This window comes from Brachionichthys hirsutus, chromosome 16 (genome assembly GCF_040956055.1).
Source record: "Brachionichthys hirsutus isolate HB-005 chromosome 16, CSIRO-AGI_Bhir_v1, whole genome shotgun sequence".
In the NCBI taxonomy this organism is placed as follows: Eukaryota; Metazoa; Chordata; class Actinopteri; order Lophiiformes; family Brachionichthyidae; genus Brachionichthys; species Brachionichthys hirsutus.
In genome coordinates this window covers 12,369,071-12,381,307 of record NC_090912.1, presented here as the reverse complement: position 1 = coordinate 12,381,307, position 12,237 = coordinate 12,369,071, and positions in this window count along the sequence as shown.

Below are 12,237 nucleotides of genomic sequence, written 5' to 3'. Positions count from 1 at the left end.
TGGTGCAACACCTACGTCGGCGTATCGAGGCCCGTTTCCAGATGTCTGGTTGTTGGTGCAACACCTACGTCGGCGTATCGAGGCCCGTTTCCAGATGTCTGGTTGTAGGTGCAACACCTACGTCGGTGTATCGAGGCCCGTTTCCAGATGTCTGGTTGTTGGTGCAACACCTACGTCGGTGTATCGAGGCCCGTTTCCAGATGTCTGGTTGTTGGTGCAACACCTACGTCGGCGTATCGAGGCCCGTTTCCAGATGTCTGGTTGTTGGTGCAACACCTACGTCGGCGTATCGAGGCCCGTTTCCAGATGTCTGGTTGTTGGTGCAACACCTACGTCGGTGTATCGAGGCCCGTTTCCAGATGTCTGGTTGTTGGTGCAACACCTACGTCGGTGTATCGAGGCCCGTTTCCAGATGTCTGGTTGTTGGTGCAACACCTACGTCGGCGTATCGAGGCCCGTTTCCAGATGTGTGGTTGTTGGTGCAACACCTACGTCGGTGTATCGAGGCCCGTTTCCAGATGTCTGGTTGTTGGTGCAACACCTACGTCGGTGTATCGAGGCCCGTTTCCAGATGTCTGGTTGTTGGTGCAACACCTACGTCGGCGTATCGAGGCCCGTTTCCAGATGTCTGGTTGTTGGTGCAACACCTACGTCGGCGTATCGAGGCCCGTTTCCAGATGTCTGGTTGTTGGTGCAACACCTACGTCGGCGTATCGAGGCCCGTTTCCAGATGTCTGGTTGTTGGTGCGACACCTACGTCGGTGTATCGAGGCCCGTTTCCAGCAGCGTCACTGCAGGGTTCTGACGGTACCGTGTGTTTGCTCGTTGCGTCAGAAAGATGGATGAGTTGAGAACCCTGCAATCATGCTAGCACAGCTAGAAACAGTTTAGCTGGGTAGGTGAGCGATGAAACTGCCCTTCCTTTGTCCGGGGGACCCCCAACCTTTGAACAGTAGTGCATGTCAACGCGCTTGCATGTCGAGGTATTGCTGTAGTCGTTAAATGAGGGTGTTGTTAAGTAAGGACCACGTCCATGCGCTTTGTGTGCACGAGCTCCTGCTGTAGCTTCATCCTAGGAGAAGCACTTCCCTAGGTTTCCTCTTGGCAGCCTCAGTTCTCGCCGTTTCTCCGCTTTCCTTTTCCGGCTCAGAACTTCATGAGCCTCGCGGTCCTTTTCCCGTTGAAACTCTCCTTCTATTGTTTTAGACGATACGAGTTTTTCTCTTAGTGAGATGAAGGAAAGACATCAATACCAAACTCACTCTGTCTTTCATGCGCTCACACACACACACACACACACACACACACGGACTCTCTGCCCCTGGAAAGGAACAGAGACCGGTGTTGGGCGTGGCCACAACAGGAAGTTGTCCAAGGTTGAGATTTAAAGCCCAGATGCCCCGCTCAGTGAACTTCTGCTCCCCCCCTCGGGGGGTTTCAGCGACCTCACGCTGTAGAGCTCAGCGTACTGTCCGGGCATCCTGCAGATCTCGACACCTCGACATGTGAGAGCAGTAACGGCCGTGACCCACATTCGGATCCGTGCTATTGAAAGCCCGTCTGCTTTCTGCCAGCGAAGAATCACAGCTGCGTTGAATGCATTTCTCTCCTGAGCCGCTTGTTTCCTGTTTTGTAAAAGACTTAACTTCTGAATCTGACATTGTCAGGGTTCAAAATTATTTTGAGTGCAGCAGGAAATATAACGGAAATGAAGACTACAACACGAATGGATCATTTTAGCAGCGCTCAAGTTCTGCTGGATGAACTCGGGGCATAAACTAGACGGGCTGCAAACCTCTGCCTACGCAGCTTCGCCCCATTATGCCATGTCGTCTAAGTAGTCCCATGATGGCTTGACCCTCATAACCTGATTCCATCACCATGACGAATCTCGTTAATATCATTCTTAGTCAAATATTTTAATTGTTATTCATGAAAAAGACTAATGGTGAAAGAGATGTACAGTAGTCCCTCATTTTCCGCGGGGGTTACGTTCCAAAAACAACCCGCAATAAGTGAAATCCGCAAGGTAGTAATCTATTTATTTACAATTATTATACATGTACATAAATGTTTTAAGGCTGTTAAACCCCTCACCACACACTTTATACACGTTTAACAGTCAGGCATTAATCTAAATAGATTGTTTCAGTATTATAGAATGAAACCAAAGATCAAAACCTTTTCAGAACTAAACATTTGTTTGAGGAATATAAATATATAGTACGTACAGTAAACGTTTTCCTATTAATAAATATGGTAGCTTTTAGGAATAACGAATTTAATTTTAATGATCAACCTACGAGGTTGAACACATAAGAAGTTATTAATAGCAACTCGCGTGTATTTCACAGTTCCTCCGACCACGCCTTCGTCCTGTTTTTGTTGCATTTACACCCAGAGATGTGAAATGAGCCCAACATTTAGCTTTTCTCTGAAATTGAGTAAATCTGACTGAATAATATCTGAAGACGTTTATAGTGTGTGCAGATACGTGTGGCATATAAACACTGCACACTGGTTCTTTGCACTGGTACAAGAGAACTCGTGAGAGTTCACAGCCTTAAAACACACGTTTCTTTATCTTGAGTTAGACTATTGACGACTTTCTTAGCTATAATATGGGACCTTTAAATGCCACGACTGGGTTAGGGTTAGGGTGGAGGGTGCTGGGAGGGGGGCAGGCCGGCCCGCTGTGCCCCGTGCCGCTGCGCTGGCCTTGGTTTCGTCGGCTGTGTTGGTGACTGTCGCTCCCTGATCCCGGGCTGGTTCTTCTGCGTGTGGCTCTGGGGGGGCCCCGGGGGTCGCTCCCGGGCCCCGGGCTGGTTCTTTTGCGTGTGGCTCTGGGGGGGCCCCGGGGGTCGCTCCCGGGCCCCGGGCTGGTTCTTTTGCGTGTGGCTCTGGGGGGGCCCCGGGGGTCGCTCCCGGGCCCTGGGCTGGTTCTTCTGCGTGTGGCTCTTGGGGGGCCCCGGGGGTTGCTCCCTGATCCTGGGCTGGTTCTTCTGCGTGTGGCTCTGGGGGGGCCCCGGGGATCACCCCCTGATCCTGGGCTGGTTCTTCTGCGTGTGGCTCTGGGGGGGCCCCGGGGGTCGCTCCCGGGCCCTGGGCTGGTTCTTCTGCGTGTGGCTCTTGGGGGGCCCCGGGGGTTGCTCCCTGATCCTGGGCTGGTTCTTCTGCGTGTGGCTCTGGGGGGGCCCCGGGGATCGCCCCCTGATCCTGGGCTGGTTCTTCTGCGTGTGGCTCTGGGGGGGCCCCGGGGATCGCCCCCTGATCCTGGGTTGGGTCTTCTGCGTGTGGCTCTGGGGGGGCCACGGTGGTCGCCCCCGGGCCCTGGGCTGGTTCTTCCGCGTGTGGCTCTGGGGGGGCCCCGGGGGTCGCTCCCTGATCCTGGGCTGGTTCTTCTGCGTGTGGCTCTGGGGGGGCCCCGGGGGTCGCTCCCTGATCCTGGGCTGGTTCTTTTGCGTGTGGCTCTGGGGGGGCCCCGGGGGTCGTTCTCGGGTTGCTGTGGCTGCTTGGGGTGATCTGGGGGCTCATGTTGCCGTTGTTGGGTCCGGGATGGCTGCCCCGTTCTTAGGTGGAGGTTTCACGCATGCCAGATCCACCACTCCAGCACCAATCAAAACTCGATCTGAGAGTTAACTCCGCCCACAGATCTCTGAGTTAGTGGAGGTTGCTGGTTCAGTGTTTGTGGCTCTCACTATGCTCTCTCTCTTCTTCCTCAGATCTGAGAACTTGGTGATCCAGACTTTCCTCTAGAGGCTGATGTGAACCTGGTGTATTGGGACAACTCTTGGTGATGATTGGATGAAGGGGTAGAATTAAGGGGCACAAATAAATCCATTGCACTCTCTCCTCAGAACACTGTGTATTTGTCACTTTGTGTTTGTCCATGTTGTGTGATCACTGCGGTGTGCACAGCCCTCTACGGCGGTAAGCAGTTAATAAAACTAATAAAATATGAAGAGGCTAGTCTGCCAAGAGGGCAGGTGACGGTCACAATCACTATAAGAATAAAAAGCGCAGAACTCTAACAGAGACTGACGTTGTGTACGTTGTTACTGTGGAGCACGAATGCAGACAAGGTGTAGGTAGAGAAAAAAAGAAAACAGAGGTGACTTGATTACCCGTGTTTGCGTTCCTGTTTGTGTACAACATGTCTCAGAAATGTATTACTAGTACAATTGTGAGGAGTGGCAGGCCTTGAGCCAAGGAAATATGATTAGATTTTGCAGCAGATGTGGAACCAGACCAAATTTTTTGGGGGGCTCTCAAATCTCCAAAAATATCAGACAACTCCTGATGTAAAGGTTTTTTTGTGGATTTCATAATGAAGAAATAAACTCAGCCTCATGGCTAGTACCGGTATTGCGGTTAGCAAGAGCTAATGTAGCATTGCCAGTTTCTCTCTTGTGCTAGTCTCAAGCCCGGATAAATGCAGAGAGTTGCGTCAGGAATGGCATCCAGTGTACAAGTTGCCAAATCTAACATCGATCTAAACAAGAAAGTCATACCGGACCGGTCGAGGCCCGGGTTGTTAACCCACGGGACGCTGATGTAAATTGGATTACTGTGGTTTGAAGACAGAAACAAGGAAGAGGAGGAAGACGAGTACATCAGCAGTGAGAGAAGATGGAATGGAAGAGTTTAGGACTGAGAGTAGAGACTCTGAATGTTGGGACGATGACGGGAAAAGCTAGAGAGCTGGTGGACATGATGAAGAGGAGGAGGAAGGTGGATGTGTGTCCAGGAGGAAAGGAAGCAAGGCTAGAAGCTGAGGAGCAGGATTCAAGTTGTTTATAACGGAGGGGAGGAAAGAGGAATGGAGGAGGAGTTATCTTGAAGGAGAAGTTGGTGAAGAGTGTTCTAGAGGAGAAGGAGAAGTTCTTACGCTCCACAGGTAGGAGGTGAGTTAGAGGAGAAGGAGAAGTTCTTATGCTCCACAGGTAGGAGGTGAGTTAGAGGAGGAGAAGTTCTTACGCTCCACAGGTAGGAGGTGAGTTAGAGGAGAAGGAGAAGTTCTTACGCTCCACAGGTAGGAGGTGAGTTAGAGGAGAAGGAGAAGTTCTTACGCTCCACAGGTAGGAGGTGATTTAGAGGAGAAGGAGAAGTTCTTACGCTCCACAGGCAGGAGGTGAGTTAGAGGAGGAGGAGAAGTTCTTACGTTCCACAGGTAGGAGGTGAGTTAGAGGAGGAGAAGTTCTTACGCTCCACAGGTAGGAGGTGAGTTAGAGGAGGAGAAGTTCTTACGCTCCACAGGTAGGAGGTGAGTTAGAGGAGAAGGAGAAGTTCTTACGCTCCACAGGTAGGAGGTGAGTTAGAGGAGAAGGAGAAGTTCTTCTGCTCCACAGGTAGGAGGTGAGTTAGAGGAGAAGGAGAAGTTCTTACGCTCCACAGGTAGGAGGTGAGTTAGAGGAGAAGGAGAAGTTCTTACGCTCCACAGGTAGGAGGTGAGTTAGAGGAGAAGGAGAAGTTCTTACGATCCACAGGTAGGAGGTGAGTTAGAGGAGAAGGAGAAGTTCTTACGCTCCACAGGTAGGAGGTGAGTTAGAGGAGGAGAAGTTCTTACGCTCCACAGGTAGGAGGTGAGTTAGAGGAGAAGGAGAAGTTCTTACGCTCCACAGGTAGGAGGTGAGTTAGAGGAGAAGGAGAAGTTCTTACGCTCCACAGGTAGGAGGTGAGTTAGAGGAGAAGGAGAAGTTCTTACGCTCCACAGGTAGGAGGTGAGTTAGAGGAGGAGGAGAAGTTCTTACGCTCCACAGGTAGGAGGTGAGTTAGAGGAGAGTTTAGTGCAGTGGAACCTGCGTTTGTATTTGTCTTTAAGGTCATTAAGCACATCGCGACATGTCAACACAGTTTTTTTTCCATTCTAAAGACTTTTTCACTCCATGATTTTCTTTACTGTCTTGTTGGTAGAATTTTCATGTCATGCTTGAATTATGACTTCACTGCCCCCAAAGACTTCTGATGGTGCTGTTGAATGACAAATGTATTGCACTTATATACAGGGGGGGGGTCAACTCACGACCATCACTGTTTCCGAGGGATTTGTCATACACCAAATTGCTTGTGAGTCGGCCCATGTTAAATTGCTGTAAGTATATTATGCTGCATCATAATACTGCAAATGAGGAGTAGACATCTTGGTAGACATCTTGGGTGAGACTGCAGAAACTGTTGCTTGCATTCCAGTATGTCTTAACAACACAAAGAGAACAAAACAACAGCAGACCGGGGCGGTTGTAAAGCCGAACTGTCGCGAGTCGCATCGGTCGTAAGTCGATGACCCCCTGGAGCGGTTTCTGCACCTTCATGGTGCCCAAAGCATTTTACAAAGCCTCGTATTCACACGCCAGTGGGTGACTGCAGCTGTGCAAGGCGCTGCCCATCTGGAAAATGAATGGAATGACTTGTCTTCCATATAGGAATGAATTTCAACAGATTCAGCTTGATGTTTCATTGATGGGCAAGCAGGTGCAGGGCCTGCTCTGGTCTTGCATGGCAGATATCATCTACTGCCGTACCGAGGCTGTGGCTCAGTCGGTAGACTGGGTCGTCCAGTCATTGATAGGTCAAAGATTCCAATCCCGGCTCTGACTGTCAAGTGCCCTTGAGCAAGACACTGAACATGCAAATTGCCCCCCCAGTGGGCCTGGCAGCGCATTGCATGGCAGCAGTCGCCCGCTGGAGTGTGATTGTGTGTGTGAATGGGAGAATGTGAGGCCTTGTAAAGCACTTTGGGCACCGTGAAGGTTTAAAAAGCGCTGCAAGTGCACTCTGCACATGTGTACGAGTCTGTCTTGTCGAGATGCGTGTTTAGGGATAACCGAGCGGGATATTGGATATTCTTAATGTTTACCCTCGCCGAAGCGGAAGCGAGGGTATTGCAATTGGGTGCGTTTGTTTGTCTGTTTGTTTGTCTGTTTGTCTGTCTGTCCGAGCGCATAACTCAAAAACTAGTAACCCAATCAACTTGAATTTTTTACACAAGCAAGGTTCTGTCCGTGGCTCGGTCCTCCCCGAGAATGACGTTGATCCGGATCTGGATCCAGATTCTAGAATTATTTTTACATCTGGAATTGTGCCTGTGCTGTAAACTGTCACTTTAAGAGGGAGGGACACGAATGGCATGATGGGAAAAAGAGTCCAGAAGGACTCTTGTAGTACGTTCCGGAGCAGCAAGCTAGAGCAGGTTTGGCCCCTCTGATCCGGAAGCCCTGTTTACTGTCTCACAAGATCCAATAGTCTTTTGGAGGCGGGGTCTGCAGTCTCTGATTGTCTTTCTAGTTTAGTGATGTAGTTGGTGACAGCGCTTTGCTATCTTTCCATTTCTTATCAATATTGACGAGAAGCAAGAATGATCCAAGTCTTGCAACAACGTGTGCAGCTTGTCATCTAATGCAGGGGTTCCCAACCACCGGGCCGCGGCCCGGTACCGGTCCATGAGGCATTTTTTACCGGGCCGCACAGAAAGAACAAATAATGTATACTATTTCGGTTGTATTGATTGTTAGCGTCTGAAAGGTGTTTTATTTTGGAAAAAACGACCGGATATTCGCCAGCGTAACATTCGCCTGTGAATTTTCATGCTTTACGTGATACGTTACTAAAAACAGACGTGAACTAGCGAAAATTAAATAAAAAAACAAACATCTTTGGAGAGCTTCTTTGCTAATGGGAAAGTCCAACTGAGGAGGAAGAAGAAAAGAAAACTAATTTTAACAGACAAACCAGGAGTCAGACTTAAAACTCGGTTTATCTCCAACAGCTGATTAGCTTCGTTAACGAGCAATAAAGGGGTCAAAACTGCTTTGGCACATAGAGACCAAGAACCCAGAAGTAAAAGACAAGAATGTGGAATTTATGAAAGAAAAAAACCTGAACATGAAGGACAGAAGGAATTATTGAGACCACAATTTATGGTGAGTAGATATTGGTGTAATACTTGTTTAATAATTATTGTGAGTGCATAATATAAACTTTATTGGTAAAAAAAATAAATAAATTGCCCTCCATGAAACCGGTGCGTGGCAGAAAAAAGGTAGGGGACCACTGATCTAATGCACCTTAATGGCATCTTCTTAATGGCAGTGTAATTTTGGAAAATGAAGGAACAAATGGGAACAAGAACATTTCTTTACATTTTTTAAGTTTTCTCTTCTTTCTTTTGAACAAATGTTTTTCCACGTTTGGATTGGTGGGCTGCAACTGGACAGTGTTCTCACCACACACCACCAACAAGTTACTGTTAAGAATAAACATCTATAAATAAGAAACTACACATACAACATCTGTACATGTGCTGGGGGCTCTGGAGAATCTAAGCTTTCACTGGATGTTAGTTCACAGCTAAAACAGGCACCAGACACGGGTTTAAATCTGCCACGGCGCAGACAGGGAGAAACCTACAGGCACTGTGGGAGAAGAGAGTCCAGTAACATAACTTTACTGTAAAAACACAGGTGGTCCGTCTGAACCAGCAGACAGATCAGGATAGGAGCCCGCAGTTAGACAAGTTCCAGGAGTCAGGCAGCGTTCACAAACCAGGCAATCAATCCAATCAGGCAGACAAATCCGAGCAGGGGCAGGCAATCTAGCACGCATGAATCAGAATGAGACTGTGAATGCTGGAGAGTAGGAACAAGTCACTAACAATCTGGCAGCAACTAGACGGCTGAACAGAGTATACGTAGTGGAGGATGAACTGATTACAGGAAGAGGATAATCTGGGAAGACAGGAGAGGTTAGTGCAAATGTGAGTATACAAAGACTTCCATTGATTTCCTCCTGAAACGTGGCATATGCTCAAATCCAGATGTATGAAACGGTGCGTACGCAAGAATATGTACATCCCAAACAACGTGGAACTGAGTGCACATGTTGGAGTAGCCAACCCCGCCCTGTCCACGCCTCCATTTGAATACTCAACTCATATTGAAATCTGAGATTCCCTTGTCTGTGCGATCAGAAAACTAAAACAAAAGGGTGAGTAAGTCTGGAAAAAAGAGAAACGTCATCGAAAGCGAGTTGTAGAGGCTTTTAACTGAAGTGGAGGCGCGCAGAAATATACTGTTTGGCGCGCTGTCTTCTAGTACTAGCAGGAAGCACTAGAGGAGTGAGGCACGCTGTCCTCTGGTACTAGCAAGAAGCGCTAGAGGAGTGAGGCACGATGTCCTCTAGTACTAGCAGGAAGCACTAGAGGAGTGAGACGCACTGTCCTCCGGTGCTGGCAGGAAGCACTAGAGGAGTGAGGCACGCTGTCCTCCGGTACTAGCAGGAAGCGCTCGAGGAGTGAGGCATGCTGTCCTCTGGTACTAGCAGGAAGCGCTAGAGGAGTGAGGCACGATGTCCTCTAGTACTAGCAGGAAGCACTAGAGGAGTGAGGCACGCTGTCCTCCGGTACTAGCAGGAAGCGCTAGAGGAGTGAGGCACGCTGTCCTCCGGTACTGGCAGGAAGCGCTAGAGGAGTGAGGCACGCTGTCCTTTGGTACTAGCAGGAAGCACTAGAGGAGTGAGGCACGCTGTCCTCTGGTACTAGCAGGAAGCGCTAGAGGAGTGAGGCACGATGTCCTCTAGTACTAGCAGGAAGCACTAGAGGAGTGAGGCACGCTGTCCTCCGGTACTAGCAGGAAGCGCTAGAGGAGTGAGGCACGCTGTCCTCCGGTACTGGCAGGAAGCGCTAGAGGAGTGAGGCACGCTGTCCTTTGGTACTAGCAGGAAGCGCTAGAGGAGTGAGACATGCTGTCCTCCGGTACTAGCAGTAAGCGCTAGAGGAGTGAGGCACGCTGTCCTCCGGTACTAGCAGGAAGCGCTAGAGGAGTGAGGCACATTGTCCTTTGGTACTGGCAGGAAGCGCTAGAGGAGTGAGGCACGCTGTCCTTTGGTACTAGCAGGAAGCGCTAGAGGAGTGAGACACGATGTCCTCTAGTACTAGCAGGAAGCACTAGAGGAGTGAGACGCACTGTCCTCCGGTACTGGCAGGAAGCACTAGAGGAGTGAGGCACGCTGTCCTCCGGTACTAGCAGGAAGCGCTCGAGGAGTGAGGCATGCTGTCCTCTGGTACTAGCAAGCAGGAAGCACTAGAGGAGTGAGGCACGCTGTCCTCTGGTACTAGCAGGAAGCGCTAGAGGAGCGAGGCACGATGTCCTCTAGTACTAGCAGGAAGCACTAGAGGAGTGAGGCACGCTGTCCTCCGGTACTAGCAGGAAGCGCTAGAGGAGTGAGGCACGCTGTCCTCCGGTACTGGCAGGAAGCGCTAGAGGAGTGAGGCACGCTGTCCTTTGGTACTAGCAGGAAGCGCTAGAGGAGTGAGACACGCTGTCCTCCGGTACTAGCAGTAAGCGCTAGAGGAGTGAGGCACGCTGTCCTCCGGTACTAGCAGGAAGCGCTAGAGGAGTGAGGCACATTGTCCTTTGGTACTAGCAGGAAGCGCTAGAGGAGTGAGACACGCTGTCCTCTGGTACTAGCAGGAAGCGCTAGAGGAGTGAGGCACGCTGTCCTCCGGTACTAGCAGGAAGCGCTAGAGGAGTGAGACATGCTGTCCTCTGGTACAAGCAGGAAGCACTAGAGGAGTGAGGCACATTGTCCTCCAGTACTAGCAGGAAGCACTAGAGGAGTGAGGCACGATGTCCTCTGGTACTAGCAAGAAGCACGAGAGGAGTGAGACATGCTGTCCTCTGGTACTAGCAGGAAGCGCTAGAGGAGTGAGACACGCTGTCCTCCGGTACTAGCAGGAAGCGCTAGAGGAGTGAGACATGCTGTCCTCCGGTACTGGCAGGAAGCACTAGAGGAGTGAGACACACTGTCCTCTGGTACTAGCAGGAAGCGCTAGAGGAGTGAGACACGCTGTCCTCCGGTACTAGCAGGAAGTGGGGGGGGGGGGGGTGAAGCTGATTAAGACATCCTCTCACACTTTACTTCAGAATCTGAAGCTGTATTTTAACCAACAAAAACAGCAAGTCATCAACTTTGAGCACTGACTGGCAGTGATGCTGCGAAGACGGGATAGTATTTGGGGCCGCACATGCTCAATGTGCATCACATTGATCGAACGGAAATGTTTCCTGTTGACATGTACAGGTCCATCATGGACCTGTTGATGGATCCGATTACATTTGGACCACCGGATCTTGCTGCAAATTGCGCTTTAATGTTGGCCGTTCATCTGCATTGTAGGGAATGTGATATACCATGTGGACGTGTGGACGATCCCGTCCCACACGGCTGGCATGGCTCGGCTCCGGGTCGACTGGCACAGTCCGGATCAGGTGGCCAGCTCCCTCTGGGTTTCCCCGGTTGCGAGGAACCCCAGTATGGTCAGCACCTGTATCGGTACCGGTAGAGATGGCTGCGACGCGCTCCAGGGTCGACCCCAGCTCTGCACACAGTTCCAGGAGGATTACCCGTGGGAACCTTAGTTAATCCTCCCTGTCTCTCTCTGAATTGCACCATTTGCAATGTCTTCTAATAGAGCCACGGCAGCCATTGTTAACGGTTCATGTGTTCATGTGTCTCTGATGGGTAGGTTACATTTATTTAATATAACAGCTGTAGATACGTACGTACGTGAGCCATGAAGTTGGCGTGAGGCGCCGCACATTTCCACGGTAATTTCACTCTTGATCTGTCTGAACTTTGACGTGAGAAAGTACGTTTGTTTTGACATTTCGGATTGTTCTCGTCCCGGACAGCGACTACGATGCCTCTAACAGTGCAGCCATAGTCAATTCTGCTACCAACCAACAATAAAAAATGCACGCGGGCGTTAGTATGACTGACGCGCTCCGGTCTTATTTTAACACATCGGTGTTTCTGTCTCATAGATGGAGCCCTTGAAGACATCGACTATATTCAAGACTGACACAGCACAGTTATACCTCCACCATCCTCTCTGTCTCTGATCCAGTCAGGAAAAACCTCACCTGCCTTCTACCTCCCAGAGAAGGAGGAAAGGAAACATCAGCAATTTCTATGTTATCCGTTCCTGCTCGTCTTCTCTTCATGCAACGTTTCTGCATTTTACCTCAGGGATTTCCTCCCACTGCCTACCTCCTCCGCCCAATCGGCCGACAGCAAAGACACACCTGTGACCTCCACCTGTCCATGCCATGACTACCTGTATTGCCTCTCAAGCTCTTCTCATTGCAAACTGGGATGAGAAGCATCCAAACAACCTGCCAGCTCAGATTTGCCAACTGCTAAAATCTACTGTTCCACATTTGTAGATCAATCCTCGGGCTA